Below are 16,186 nucleotides of genomic sequence, written 5' to 3' on the forward strand. Positions count from 1 at the left end.
TTAAGTTACTATCTAGATAATCAGAAAATCTCCATTGGCAGCCCCTCCTGCTTACGCACCTCTCATGCTATTTGGACAGGAAACACCTTGCTGCTAGCAACCTAAGAGCCTAAACCTCCCTAAACAGAGTGCGTGAGTGCTTGTGCTTCTCCCCATAGCTGAGCACCTATCTCTATTGTGAAGAGATGCCAGAGGCAGTGTGGTCAAAGCCTCAGACAACCAGAGAGAAGCATCTGTCAAACTGCTCTCCAGCTGTGCTTACCCCTTTGCCTGCAGGAATTAAGGTCATTAACTGTGAAATGTAGTCCCCAGGCTATGAGAGTAGGGCTGTCTAGCACTGAGGACTACTTGTAGCTATTGTAGGCAGAGTCTGCTCCCAGCTAAGCAGTTACTGTCTTGTAGGTATGATGTATTCTTTCTGTGGACGCAGTAGCACTTGGTTAGAAGGACTTCTCAAGCCTACATTAGCACAGAGTGGAAATTCCATAAGAGGTTAGGGAAAATTAAATTAGCTGCCAAATATATCGCCATGTTTTTTCCCCAGCACCCAAATCTGCTTTCCTTTTGAAGAACACATCTGTGGGTAGCTATGCAAATCGTTCTGCCTTTCTGAATGACATTTTCTGACTGCTGTGATGCAGAAAAGCAAAACCACTGTGGTACCAGTAATCTCATTTAGATCATGGATGGGGATCAGAGATAGCCTGGAAACTCACTGTTCTCTGTATTGTTTCCTACAGACCTCTAAAACTACTAACCTGTGAAAGATCACCCCATGCTTGGAAATGAGTGGGAAAGGGTCAAAATGCAATCCAGAAGAAATAGCAGGTTGTCTGTAACAGTGGAAATGGTTGTCTGTGAACCAAGAAAAGTGCTGAATGCAAGATTATGCAACAAAGGAAAAAATAACAAATAAATAAACAGAGGGTATTAATTTGGCAAGCTTAAAATTTTCATGGCCAGCATTGAACTCGCCAGGAGTCCCTAATGTAATGCTTATTATCCTAATTTCCTATGGATAAAAGTCTGAAGTTAATCAATTCCACAGCTTATGGAGGCATTTATGTTGTATGAAACCAAAACTGCTTTGGAAGAAAAGGTAGATTCAACAAAATTCCACTCAAGCATCTTGGAGTCAAAACAAAGCTTTTGAAACTCACATTCACGTGTTTTTCTGCAAATGGCCTGGGTGGTTTTCACTGAAATGGTTCTTTATGTCAGTGTTTTGGATATATACGTATTTGCCTTTGAATAGGTTTATTAGTATATCTGTTGACTTTAGCTGAATGGAAGAGGAAAGTTGTATTTATTTGAAGCAAAATTGATACCAGTCACCTACATGTTCTGTTTTAGCTGCAAAGAAACTTTTTATAAGCACATATAGCGACAGAACAAGGGGAAATGGCTTTAAACTGGAAGACAGTAGATTTAGGCTAGTTATTAGGAAGAAATTTTTTACTGTCAAGGTGGTGAGATGCTGGAACAGAGAGGCTGTGGATGCCCCATCCCTGGATGTGTTGAAGGCCAGGCTGGATGGGGCTTTGAGCAACCTGGTGTAGAGGGAGTTGTCCCTGCCTATAGCAGGGGGTTGGAACGAGATGATCTTAAAGGTCCCTTCCAACCCAAACTCTTCCACAATTCTATGATCTATGATGCTATGATACTAATGCTTCTGTGTCTATGGCTACTTTTATTTTGGGGGATTCAAAAGACAAAGGAGGGTACTGTAAAAGCAAGCTTTATCATACCCTAAACATACAAGCTGGGTGTAGCGCTAACCAGACACTCCCTTGCAGTGAGGGTACAGCAAGAATGTTGTGCTTTTTGTGTCACAAAACATACTGAAATTCAAGAAGAGAGATTTCAGCTCTTTTGAGCTTAAAGAGTGAGCTCAGTATCTCATAGAATCATAGAATATCGTGAGTTGGAAGGGGACTGTATGAAACCACAATGGAAGGTCAGTGCCTGACCACCATCTTGGTGGAGAACATTTTCCTGATATCCCACTCTTTGACCCATGTATTTTCCCCACATAAACACTTAATTCTTTTGCCTCAGATTCAGAATGGATCTTCTGCATTGACCATAAATCAATTAAAGGCCATACTTCCTTGGCCTAAGTCAGTCCCAAAGTCAGTCAAACACCTTTTCTTTCTTTTAGAATATGTCTGGTTTCACTTGGGAATTCTGTGTACAAAAACAAAACAAGGCTCCGGGGATGTGTTCCCTGAACACCTATTTAACTTGATCTTCGCTACAAATATCAATGCTGTGCCCAATGAGCTGAGCTCAGTACGATTCGAATCTACAGGTTCAGACCTGAAACTTCGCCTAAGCGAACTGTCCAGCCATGAATCTCAAGAAAGCCAAGTCTGCAGGTTGGCCCACCGGCGATTTGCCCTCGGCAGCCACTGGGTGGCAGTGCTTCCTCTGCCTTGCTGCTCTTACCGGAATGCCGACGCCTCGAGGTGCCCCATCTAGCAAAGAGCCGTCTAAAAGATGAAGTATTTCCAGGACTCGTGCAGCAAGCAAGCAGGGCTTTGCTGGAAGCTGAGCTTCATTTGTTTATTTTGTAGTGATTCGAACTGGGGAAGATCTAATTCAGTAGTTTTGGAAGTCTGTTTTTAGAGAGAGATTTTATGGAAAACAGAGACCTACCATAAAAATCTGTTGCTCACCATTTCCAGGGCTTCAGCTTCTGTAGCCCACAGGTTTATGTCTCAGCGGATAGTAATTTTACAAGACAATAGAAGGGTTCCTTCGAGCTTCAGGTAACATAAGGCTGAATGTTGTAAATGCAGGTGCTTACTAAATTATCCTTTGCTGGAATTTTAGAGGCAAAGAATAGAACAGAATGGGGGAATGAACACATTTCCAAGAATAATAATAATAAAAAAGCAGCAAACATATCCTGATTGCTGTGAAATCTGTATCAAATTAAAAGGATTTCCTTCTAAGGGAGATCACATGAGTGTGAGCTCTTTGAGAACAGGTAGGCTGAAGAAAACATACCAAAGTAACTCAGTCGTTAAGCATTCAGCCTGCCCAGCATGCACCTGGCAGAAGATTTGGAATAGTAACATCTGGAGAGGTGATGCAGGGCTGGAAACATCTGTATGACCTGTGTTAGTTATGAGGGTATTATAATAGTTTTATTGGTTATATATGAATTATTTATAGTAAAATATAATCAGAAAAGAAGGCAGATAAATAGTTATGGCCAGTCCCATCTCTGAGTATAACTGTTTCTATCTCCAGAACCATTGTGCCAGAGCAACCACTGTGATACTGGGTGCGTCCCCATGAGAAAAGTGTGAGAACAAGAACGTACATCCAACATGCAGATGATCCTGGGTTGTGAGTTTAGTTCACTTAGAATTATTGCATCTTATTGTTTTAATGTCAACCCCCTGGTACAGACAGAAGCAGTGATGTTTATACTGCGATATCAAACAGTGCCCTTTCTCCTCCACTCCTACCCTTCCTCACCAAAACACTGGAAGTTCAGGGAAATCCAGTTCTAGAGTCTTTTGTTTGAACTTTCCCTGCATCAGCCATTATATTCAGCTCTAAATTCCAGTCTGCATATCACACCTAGTATTGCCAACGCTTTTGGTTATTCAATTCTGAGGAGAAAATGGTTAATGTGGGCCTGTCTGTGGTGAATGATGTGTAATCAGATGGCCGGGATAGCTAGATATATCAGTTAGACGTATGCATTTACTGTGTTCACAGGGGCAATATCAGAGTTGTTAGTCTATCATCTTGCTTAATGGCAAAATACAAGGCAGTTTCTACTTTTTATTAGCTTCTCCATTACGTGCTCTCAGTGAACAGGTTGGCTTTTCTGGATAGACATTTGCACATATATTCACCTTCCACTCATTGTAGTTACCCGGCCTGCTTTTTAGTGTGTGCTGCAACTAATAAATAAATGTGCAGCTGCCATAGCTACTGTAACTACACAAATACAAAGAAAAGCTCTTCGGTTTTTAAGGAGTGGCAGGAGGCAGGTAATAAACCAAGGCTGCACTCCTCTCACACAAAGCAGGTGAAAAGGAACGCACCAGGCTTCCCTACAGGCTTTGCTCTTATGAGTAGGTACTTCAAGAATTGCAACACAGCTGCTACTTCTGGCAGGAGCCAGAGAGTAAGAAAGGGCAAAGCAAAGCCCTACTGCTCTTGACTGAACACTCTCTAATAAATCCAGTTACACTTAAGCTAGTGATAATAAGGGGATCTTAAAATAATAGTGCACCCATTTTTGGAAAACTTTATTTTCCTACTTGCCTTCTCCCATTTTCAGGCTCTTCTCTCTTGTTCTTTTCTCTCCACTGGTTCAAGAAAATCACCTCCAATACATCCCCTAGTGTGAGGCTGTTCACCAAACATTTTGCAACTTTCCTGAGCGCTTCAGCTTTACTCATATTGATGCGCTGTCATGTATGCATCCTAATTCTCCACTCCAATGTTTTTAAAGAACCCTTGTATCATAGAACTGCTGGAAATCCACTTATTTTTAACATGCTGGGTAAATCATATTCTCACATGTAGCAGCTTATTCTTTTTCTGTCTGCTCACAGTAAGAGATCTGATTTCTGCTCACCGAATTCTCTGGCAAGTTGTCAGTTGGCTATAATGAAGGTAAAATTGGGTCCAAGAGTGTTAAATTAGATTGTCTCCAGCATAGAAAAGCATACCTAATCTTTCAGCCATATCACTCTATTTGCAAACACCAGAAAAATACTTTTGTTGTTGTTGTTGTTGTTCTCACTGAGCCATGACAACATGATATGAAATGGCTGCTAACAGCTGTTTGAGTTCTAGTAGATGGGGGCTAAAATTCAGCCAGCAGCTCGATGCAAACCCATACATTCTGGTCGACACATGGACCAGGAATTGCAGCCTCTGTATCTCAATAACATTTATGCAATCACCAGGAAAGCTACTGGTATTGGTTTGTTGGGAGAGATTTTCTTTCTTTGTTTTCTCATTTAGAGCTTACTGCCCCTTACTTTGCTTGTCTCTGAAATTCAAATTGCTAGTCGCTCTTTAAAGTACAATAATTTTAAGTTGCTATAAAATTATCCTGAAGCTACAGCTGCATTTTCATTCATACTTTTACTGTTCACTTAGTATATTTTAAAGTGTTTGGGGCTTTGGGCCAAGCTTTACTATAAACCATAATAAATAGTTGGCTGACTTACTTGGGTATCTTCCTTCAGCAATCTGTTCCTTGCTCTCAGTTTGGCCTTTGCAGCTGACATACCTGCTTCTTTTCCTGCCAGCATTTCATATTTTCCAGCTGAAGCAAAACGTATGTTGGTTCAGCAGTCTACCATCTTTGTGATTCCTCAACACTATTTCCAGTCAAGTATTTTCAAGTTTCTTCAACCTCTGCCTTCCCAACCCACCTGCTTTAAGAAAACATGCTTTTTGTCTAACTTACAGAGTACTCTCGCATTAGAAATTCCTAACTTGTGTTTTTGAAATGGCAAGTAAGAGTATGACAACATTGCTGGCTTTGACTCACTGCTTGCCTTGCCCAGCTTGCTTGGCTGTTGACCTCAGTAAGGCTGCTAATGTTTGCAAGCCTCAGCAAGAAAGTACATGCAGCTCCATCTTAAAGAGGTACTTCTTTTAAAAATCCTTGCTGGCTGCAGTTCACCTCTGCTCTCCCCACACTCCTCATGATTTCCTGTTTTCTGTAACCTCACTCCTATTTGCACCCTGCATAAGGCATATCTGGAGAGGAGAGATATCAAGAAGAGGCTAGCGGGTCTGATAAAGCCAGAGGACTACTATCCACCCCTACTCTTTCAAGTTAGGTCTCAGGAGGTTGCAACGAGGAAATAAAAAAGTATTTAAAGGGGTTATGTCTCTTGGGAGGATATTAAAGGCTCCAGGAGTACAGATAGTGTTCTCCTTGATCCTCTCACTTGGTGACTGGGACCTGGGTAGAAGGAGAGAACAGATCAGTTGAAGGAATGGCTGTGTGAATGGTGTCACACTCCGGGTTTTGGCTACTATGATCCTGGATGCACTTTTGAGAAACCAGGCATGTTAATGTTGGATGGGGTGCAAATGACCTGGATGGGCAGGAATGTTCTGGGCAGCAAATTGGCTGGACTGATTAGCGGAGATTTAAACTAGATTCGGTGGGGGAAGGGGACGTACTTCTGAATGACAGAGAAGAGCTAAGGATCACCATCACTTTGGGAAGCAGCAGGGGGAAACCTCAGGTTTGTCCCAGAGGAATTTGGGAGCACTCCTTTTAGAACGTACCACAGCTCATAATCCAGCTGAAGTGCCTCTACACCAATGCATGCAGCATGGAAAATAAGCAGGAGATGGAAAGCATGGTGTAATTAGAAAACTATGGCCTAATTACTATCACAGAAACATGGCGAGATGAATCACACAACTGGAATATTATGATTGAGGTTTACAAACATTTTAGAAGGGATGGGCAGGGCAGCAGAGGTGGGGGTGTTGCCCTCCATATTAGGAAGTGGTTAGGTTGAGAAGAGCTGCCTTTAAAAAGAACAGCCATGAACAGGTTGAGAGTTTGTGGGTTAAAATTAAGAACCAGACCAATAAAGTCCGGTTAAAAATAAATGAACAACTGATGGTCAGGGTCTACTATAGGCCACCTGGTCAAGGGGAGCCTGTAGATGGCGCTCTGGGCTGTGCTCGGATTGAGTTTGTGATCTCGAGAAATAAGGGCCTGGCAAAGGGCAGTCAGGATCCTGAATTTCTGGAGAGTTTAAGGAATTACTGGATGAGATCCCCTGGGAAGCTGTCCTTAGGGACACGGGAATGGAACAGAGCTGGCAGCTCTTCCAGTCTGAGAGCACAAGAGCTCTCCATCCCCTGCATAAGAAATCAAGCAGAGGAGGCAGGAAACCAGCAGGAACAAGGAAGTTCTGGTTAAACCAAGGGAGAAGAAGGAAACGTACAGGCAGTGGAAGCAAGAATGGTGAGTGGTTGGCCTGGGAAGAATACAGGGATGCTGTCCAGCTGTGCAGAGATGGGATCAGGAAAGACAAGGTGCAGATGCAACTGAACTTGAAAAGAGAAGTGCAAAATAGCCAGAAGGGGTTCTACAAGTACATTGGTCAGCAGAGGCAGGCAAAGAAGAGTATACCCTTTCTCATAAATGAGAAGGAAAAACTGGCTTCAACAGACACAGAGGTTGAAGTACCCAATAAATTCTTTACCTCAGTCATCACTGGCAGTCAGTTTGTGAACCTCTAGGTGGGGTTTGGGGGAGGAAAATCCCTCCCACTGTAAGAGAAGAGCAACTCTGAGACCTCCTCATGAGGCTGAACATGTACAAGTCTATGCAGCCGGATGATGTGCATCCCAGGGTCCTGAACTGGTTGATGTGGTTGCCAAGCTACTCACCATCATATTTAAAAGGCCATGACTGACAGACAGAGTCCCCAGTGGCTGAAAAAGGGAAACATCACTCCTATTTTTAAGAAAGGGAGAAAGGAAGACCTGGGGAACTACAGGCTGGGAAGACTCATCCATATACCTGGGAAGATCATGGAACAGGTCCTCCTAGAAGCTATATTAAAATACATACAAGATGGGAAGGTAATCCATGACAGCCAGCCTGACTTCACCAAGGGCAGATCATTTTTTGACCAATCTGGTGTTCTTCTATGATGGAGTGATGGTGTTGGTGGACAAAGGATGGGCAACTGATGTCAGCTACTTAGACTTGTGCAAGGCGTTTGGCACAGGTCCACACCACATCCTTATCTCTACATGGTATGGATTTGAAGGGTGGACTATTTGATGGATAAAGAACTGGTTGGATGATCACAGGCAGAGGGTTGTGGTCAGTGGCCCTCTGTACTCTTTAAAAAGGGCATGTAGAATGCTAATCTGTTTTGTTGTCACTTGGTTGTTTTTAATTGATTTATGTCTCTTTTAAACTTGGGAATTGCAAGTGAAGTAAAATAGTTCTCATAACATCTTTGGAAAATAATACTTTGAAGAGTAACAGAGAGCAGCCTAGGAGGAAAATGCTTCCTACAGGACTTGCACATTCTGAGGTGATGGTGTTTACATGGTGCAGCCCTGAATCATTTAGAGATTCTGCTAATATATGTATCCACTGACTGACCAATACATTGACCTTGAAAAACAGTATTAACACAGCAGACTTTGGTCAAAATCTGAGTAGTGAAAGAAGAGTGAGAGTGAGCTGGTGGGTAGGAATCACTGCTCTAACATGCAGCAAGTGGCTTAGTGTTGGCAGCCATGCTCCAGCTCTGAGGTGGGAAAAAGACTTACAGCTCCTCATAGGCCCTGCTTTAGTTGTGAAACCAACTGATGGCAAAATTACAGTAGGAAGTACCATTTGGGGATTTACATCAGATAACAAATGTGCCTTTGTAAGAAAATGCCTCAGAGCCAGTCATGCAAGAGCAAGAGGGAAATGGAACGGTGTCTGCAAGGGCAGGGAGGGCCCAGCACGAGTCAGAAAGCAAAAGAAAAGCGTCTTCTTTGCACCAGAGAGCGAGGCACAATCTCTGTCCTTGTGCTCGTTAAATACAAGGACAGTTTTTGCCCTGTACAAGATCAGGATTAGCTATTTCAAAACATGGAGCAAAGCACAGGCTAGACCCATTTTCCACCATGTGCTACAGCTCAGCTGGCACAGCAGCACTGTACAAAGAAAACATATTTTCTTCCTTCAGTAAAAAGCACAATCCTACTACGCTTCCATTTTAAACTAATTGTATATTGGAGTATAAAGCAGATAATTTTAAAGACAGATTTTTCATTCCCAGGCTGGAGATGATTCCATTTTCCAGCTGCTGGAAAACATCGTTAGCTGATCCTGGAATGGACTCTCGTGTGAGAACTGCCTCATTACCATCAAGTGTTGCCAGCTCTTAGTTTTGTGTTCTGCTTCATAAATTCCAAAAGGCAGCTCAATGTGTTTAGGAACTATTTCCCTGTTTTAAAAGGAACCAGAGTCTATTCCAGGACCCAAGCCAGTTCCCTTACAGTTTAAATGAAGACAGATTGCCATGAGCTTATTTCAAAAAATGAAGAAAAAGTTTTTGCAAAACAATTTCTTTCTTCTCTCTCTCTCTCTCTCTCTCTCTCTCTTTTAAAGAAACAAAAAATTGCCCTTTATGTCTTTGGAGAGCCATGAATAAGCCCAGCAAAACTGGACCATTATATGTGCCTGTTGGTCAGGTATTACCATCATAATATTTTTTTCCCTAGGCAGAAAGTAAGGAGTCAGAAGCCATTCCCTCTGATTCTACATACCAGCGGGGTTCAATTTACTCCAAATCAAGGTGGAACTGCTGTGGAGGGACTAATGATGAGGTCTGTAGGATTTCTCCCTTCAGTTGTTAATCTGAATATAAATGAAGGCAGTGTTAATCACTTTAGGTCAGCTCTGTGTCACGGGGCTTCTGTAAAACAGCCAAAATCTCTTCTAAATCATGGTGGGTGATTGCTACGTGGTATGTTTATAGCAGTTTTTCACTTTCATAGGCAGCCTGTAATACTGAATAGGAAGAAGAGGCAGTTTTCTTACCTAGAAAGACAGAGCAGTGCAGCAAATTTGTACTGTTATTCATGTTGCATGTGCCCCTATGAAATAGTAGAATGGAATTTTCTAGGGGCTGCAAGAGTACTTCACAAAATAAGTTCACCAAGGAGAATATCAGTCACCAACTGTGCACCTTCCAAATACCTGGGCAATTTGCCTGGGCAGCACAGGATGCTGGGTCTTAGCAGACGGTGTTGTACGCGTGTTGAATTTCACTGACAATTTTTTTTCTGAAAGGAAAAGGAGAATGGAAAAAAAAAACCCAAACATGTATTTTGCAGTTGGCTGTTTATCGTTTTCTATGAAGAACTGGCAGCTTCCACCATGTCTGGCCAGATGTAAATGGATGAAAGGGTCATCTAGATAATGGTCATAGTTATGATTATATATGTACATAAATTAAAACAAGAGCTTCCAGTAATCTTTCTATCAATTAAAATACTGCTGTGATTTTGACTTTGAGAAAGGAAGTGCCTTAGCAGAATCAGAGGGCAGTATCCCAAGGCAAACAACTGACATTGGAAGAGTTCAAAGATGCAAGAGGATGTGTATTTATTCTGTTCAAGGGGAAATATGCAGCTGTAATCCTAATTAAAAAAAAAGAAAAAAGATCTCCTAGGGTTGTTTTCTTCCTAATCTATTCAAAAGAGCATTTTAAAATGCTGTGACCTCTTTTCTTCGTAATTTCTTTCAAAACAAACCATAGTATCAAGAATCACTTCCAGCATTAGTCCTCATATTTTGTTATTAGTGTGTTCGTTATGTAGGCTCCCTCCTGTACTGTTCCTGGAGAGCTGCAAAGCAATCAGGGCAGCTGGCCTGGGAAGCCATGGCAGGGTTTCCTACAGGTTTCTCATGCATATTGGCCAGAGGTGTATGGAGAGGGCAAATGCCAGGTGTGACATTACAATACTGGGAGAAGCCTCTAGTCAAGATACACTTGAACCCACAAACCACTGAATTCCCCACAGGGAGTTCTTTTATTTTCTAAACCCAAAGTGCAATCTAGCTTGCTGCGTCCTGACTACAAATAGTGTACATGCAGCATGCTGAGCTTCCAAATGTAGGTATGTAAAAAATATACCTGTTGTATCCTATTTGTCCATCTCTTCCTGTTCCTCTGAGTTAAAACACTGGGATTTAGTCACTTTTTCCTCAGACAAGATGTTAACAAGCATCATTTTTCATTGCAAGAAGGGCTAAGAAATTTATCACCTCGACATCATCACCTTATTTTATATTGCACCATTGTACTTTACAGGAACAGAGTCTGCAGAAGGAACAATTCTAGCTGTCTGCAGTGCTGTTTATACTGCCAGTTCTCTTTTCATAGATCTGTTTTTAAATCAGGGATTTAAATTAATCACTCTCAAACTAATGAGTGAATCAGTTCCAAATCTGGCAGCCAGTCCATGTTGATACAAGATTTTCTGTATGTATGTATTCCCAAATTTTGTTTGCACGGTGTTTTATTGCAAATAGAAAAAGCAAATGGATTTGTCAATTATGAATGAATTTGTCAATTATGAATGAAATCAAACCAAGATGAATGAAATCAAACCAAATCAAACCGGGGGATAAAACTGATATGTACTCTCAGCAACCTGTCAGTATGGCCTGAGCTAGCAGGGAGTTGGCATCTAGTACTTATTTGCTAGATCTTCTTATAAATAATAAATCACTTTTTCTTTTTGCAAGCAACATGCACTTTGTTCATCGTTTGAAATTCTTTACATTATTAACAGCTTGTTAGGAAGTTCAGAAACTACTCAGAAAATACTCAGGAGATCCTACATTGTTTATATTCAGATTTCATACTTGTCTTCTGTACACTTGCCTTCCTATGTTACAAGAAATTTTCCATAATTTTGTAGGAGGGAGGAAAGTCTGGGAACTTCTCTGGGGCATTTGCATTCTGTAACTATTCTGGAATAAGATTTGAGTAACACAGAGTTGTTGCAAGTCACTACATTATACACATTGAGTGTGGCCAAGTTTTCAGTATTGTTTTCAGTTTAGTTTCTTTTGCCTGTCAAAACTAGCACGGGCAGGTTATATATAAAAATACAGGCTTAGGAACTTGTGATTGCAGCATCTTCTTGTTCAGAGGTCGTGTGCAGGGAGACTTGCTTCTTCATAGAAGGAGACACTGATGTTTGTGGAGGGGGTGGTGAGGAGGGCAGCAGGACACCGATGATGCAGTGAAAGGAAGATGGTACAGACAAGTGGGGAAGGTGTGTAATGTTTCAGTCTTCAGGGCTCTTTTCCCGAGAGGATAAGATCTGTGTGTCCTTTACAAGGAATTTAGGTCTGGTGTGGAAATGGAGAGGAAAGGGGGCTGGAATTTGTGCTTTTACTCAAGTATTGTTTTCTCTTCACTTCATTACACTTTTACAGCTTCTGGAACTGATGTGCCAAGGTGTATATTTCTCCTCGGGGGCAGTCCAGTGGAACACAGGTCCTAAAAGAAGCTGTGAAGAAACAAGGGAATATAACCAATGGCTTAGCTGCACACGGCTGACTCCTCAGTGACTGGAGAGCGGAGTAGAGGATAATCCCACTCATCCACTGAAGAAAGTATCACACAGAAGTCTATCCTTATAGCAAAAGCTCATTTCTATCCTCAACATAATTCATAAACTTCTTGCTATGATTTAGCCAGCAGGCTGAGGCCATTATCTGAGTAAGGAAGTGGTCCTGTAAGAGCTGCGCTGAGCAATTGAGAAATGGGCCTGCATGTTTGCTCCAAAAGATGCCAAGAGACAGGAAGTTTTTTTCTGTGCAGGAAGGAAATTCCATATCCTCACTGGAAGGGCTTAGTCAGCGAGACAAGGAACACGTAAAACATACCATAAAAGAAGAAAACTCTCAGGTTCGTGAAGCACAAAACAAAACCTAGGTGCTGTAGCTCTTCCTCCCATTCCTTTGCACTATCTGAAATAAAACAAATTGGAAATGTCACTAGTAATGATTTTTCTGCCAAAAAAAAAAAAAAAAAGAACCTGACTACTAAGTTCCCTTTTGTGAAATGTTGTCCTAGGCCAGCTGAGTGTATCCAGGTCAAGAGTGAGCAGCACAGCCCTCTGATTTGAGAATGGGCAAGTGGGGAATACAGGGGATTGCTGCAGCAGGGGCAAAACTCAGCAGAAAGGGGATTGTGTTCAGGCACAGACCTCACAAAAAGGACCATCCTGTTCTTGCACACCCCAGAAATCTCCACAGGAACAGCCAGGTTTTGCTTTAGGTCTTGAAATTACACATAGGTTGCAAAAAGAAAGGCTACTAATTAACTGTTCATTAGTTCTTTTCTAGAATTAATTTATTCTTCTTCCTTTTTATTTTTTTTTTCTTCCAGTAGACATCTCTTCCTCTCTTTATGTGGCACAAAGATAACCTGCAGGGATAAATGGAAATTGAGTTTGTGCCCTTATTCCTCGAGTAATTTGAATTGGTGTTACATTGCTGGCTAAAAAAAAAAAAAAAAGCCAGCCTACTTGCTGAGCATTGTTAATAATGACTTAGCCACCTTTTCTTGTTTGTTTTGGACTTCTAAATTATTTTTTAATTTTTTTCTTATTTTCTGTACCTTAATTCTCACATCCATCTTATACAGAGATAATCACTTAACATAAATAAGTCAGAAATTTCTTCCAGTAGTGATTTGTAGCAGTGATTTAAAATTGAAAAGACAGATAGTCTGGTACACTAAGGAATTAATAATATCTGCAAGGCATCTTCTTCAGTGCTTTAACCTATACTCTTCAATGCACGAGCTTTGTTTTTCTTATTGAAAGACCTACAGGAATGCCGCATCTGCTCATCTGTGTGGGTAAAGCTCAGCAAATCTCAACATTAATTCAGTCGAATGCTCTAAACTGGTAGAAAGCCAAGGCAATTAAACAGCTATCCTGATAAGGAGAGGCAAAAAAGTTTCTAAAAAGAGTCACTGTGGCATAAAGTACCAACAAAGAAAGAAATATGGCAGTAAGGAGATTACTCACAGCATTTCATTTTGCTTTGGCATTTATTTCCTCGTTAATGCTGGAATCTGTGTTCGTGATGGAAGTGAAGTTTGGCATTTCATGCTGATTTAAAAGCTTGCTAATACTAATCTCCCTGTGTCACTGAATGAATGCATCTCTGCTAAGTAGTCTCACTATCATTAAGTATAATTGTGCTAAATTAGCATCCAGGGAGATGCCCTGGTTAAAAAAAAATCCTGGTTAAAAGGTTTGTACTATAGCAGTGGCGGTTTGAATTGACACATGGTTTGGATTTTATGACATTGCTCTGAATAGTTACTTTGATTTTCAGTAGACGTTTTCCAAGGGTATGAAGGTTACACACTGACTACATCAGACTGACAAAATGCCAGTGTATTTGAAAAATATCAGTGCACTGCACAAGGTCAGTTTGCCATACGAATTCTTCAAACGATCCTCTGAAGAATATACGTTGGAAGGAGTTCTTTTTCTTTCGGAGCTGTTGCGTTTAGCTTCTAATTATCCCACAGTGTAAGGCTAATATGATAATTCTGTAGGCCAGACATTTCTCATGTGGAATAAGGAATAATTTAGAATGGTCATTAGAAGCTGCGTGGTCTTGAAAATACAAATTATTTTCATTTTGTCCAGAACATAGCTAATTGTGCTACAGTGCTCCTTACAGTGTAGTACTAGTTTCTGGAGTTACTAGCTAAGGTAACAAGGAGGCATCCGCACCGTATCGTGTTCTTGGTTACCTGTACACAGAAATATGCCAAAGAACAATTTCAGATAACAAAATAATCTGATGCTTGAGGGAATTTTCTCTATAATTAATCAGCATCTGGGGACATGAGCCTGTTTGCTTAAGAAGGAATTTTTTTTTTATTACTTGAGGTTCACAAACGAAGGTTACACAGCATGAAGGTCAGCCTTTAGTTCAACGTGACAAGCCTTGTTTCAGAGCATTATTTGACAAAAAATATTTTTCATATTTAATAATTTGCTTCCTCACCATACTTAATCACTAGCTGTTTTATTGTCTTTCATCTCATGTCCAGCAAGCTAAACTGATAGAAAATTATCTTGCTTTTTGATATAAAAGGAAGAGAGAATGTCCTTAGCTCCCTGCAGAGAATCATTGCATGTCCAATGTTTGCTTCCACCGGTGCTAGATTCCACTAGCACCAAAGCCCTTTTAAGTATTATTAATTCATATTCATGTGCACACAACAAGCAAATGTATTTTGAAACCATGCTGATATAATCTATCTTTCACAGACTGCTCCAGTCAAAGCACCAGGACTGTGTTGGATGGGAAGGAAAAATGAATTCCAAAATGAGGAATCTCCACTGACCTCGCCCCTTCCCAGGCTCTATACAAGAACGTCACTGCTGATTTTGACAAGTCAGTAAAAAAAGGGTGATGGACGCTCCCAGGTAATCAGACAGGATTGGCTGTATTCTCTGGAGTGTAAGGGATTTGGTTTCATAGCACAAAATTTGTCCCAGAGATGACCGTTTATGCTGCTTTTGCTACCTCGTTAGAGGTTTCCCAAGGAACAGTACTACCATGGAGCAAATTGCTTTTTTGCTGACAGCGCCTACCTCCCACATACCACACCTTTGTTTGCACTTCGTGGCAGCACCTAAACTGCAGCACACATATCCTGATGTAAGCCTGGCATACCAGATGGGACACGTTGGCTCTCTCTTAAGAGTTGAAGGCAGATTTTGTCATATTTTTCTACACGTTTTCATGTGCCAACAACAGGAGCGTGTGATCCCTAATTCCCGAGGTACAGCGTTACTCCTCCTCCCACGCCAAGCCTTTTCTGAACAGGTTTAGCCAGCTGTGCAGCTGTAACAGTCATTTTTCTCTGCTATCTACAGGTAGGTACTAGAATAATACTGTGAAACTTCCTTTCAGTTCCTTGTGGATAAATAAAGGTCTGATCCTAGAGTTGCAAATGTGAAAGGATCGTATCATAGTATTTCATAATGCCGTATTATCAAATAATGCTAGTCCCTGAGTGATTTAACTTCATAGCACCACAACATTTCTGTAGACTTACAGGGCAGGGCTGAGTAAGGTCATTTATATTTTCTTAAGGATCAATGATTTTCAATGTTTCATTCTTTTATGTTTAGATTTTAGTTATTTGTTAATTCCTCTCTGCAAATTAAAGTTCTTTTGCAGAGAAGAATGAAAGAGTGTATGAAATATACATGGTTTTTATATTCTTTTATTTCATTTTCTTAAGAAATTGCTAAATGAGTGAATCACAGGAGCCACATTCTGACCGACAGATTACTTGTCATCAGAGCACTAGCTTGCTTTGAGCATTGCTTGTGGAAGCTGCAGAATGTCCATCAGTGGAATCCTTATATTTGGCTCCATTTTCTTCTAACAGTTTCTTTTTTTTTTAATTGTTCAGCATATGTGTCATCTAAGATGTGATGAGCAAGTGGTAAAAAAAAAACCTGAGAAGCACTGAAGTAGGTAACTTCTACAGAGCCTTTCTATCCATTTACTTTTCAACTGATATGTATGTGTTTGCAAATAGATGTTACCAGGCATCCCACGTGCGCCATTTACTGCCAACTCGTAAGAGTG

At 41.0% G+C, this 16,186-nt stretch overlaps 1 protein-coding gene across 4 annotated transcripts in view; it reads left to right on the forward strand.

The window, feature by feature from the left end:
• Positions 1–16,186, forward strand: part of ATP2C1 (ATPase secretory pathway Ca2+ transporting 1) — a 100,370-nt gene that overhangs the window by 2,487 nt on the left and 81,697 nt on the right. For 2 of the 4 annotated variants that reach the window (XM_015281756.4, XM_046931768.1), the window contains exon 1: positions 15,265–15,462. The gene's annotated coding sequence lies outside the window, so the exon portion shown is untranslated. Of the gene's footprint in view, positions 1–6,700; positions 9,358–11,983; positions 12,459–14,850; positions 15,010–15,264; positions 15,463–16,186 lie in introns of those variants that run through there. The other 2 variants (XM_046931756.1, XM_046931754.1) reach the window with 2 other exon arrangements.

This window comes from Gallus gallus, chromosome 2 (assembly GCF_016699485.2).
Source record: "Gallus gallus isolate bGalGal1 chromosome 2, bGalGal1.mat.broiler.GRCg7b, whole genome shotgun sequence".
Taxonomy (NCBI): domain Eukaryota; kingdom Metazoa; phylum Chordata; class Aves; order Galliformes; family Phasianidae; genus Gallus; species Gallus gallus.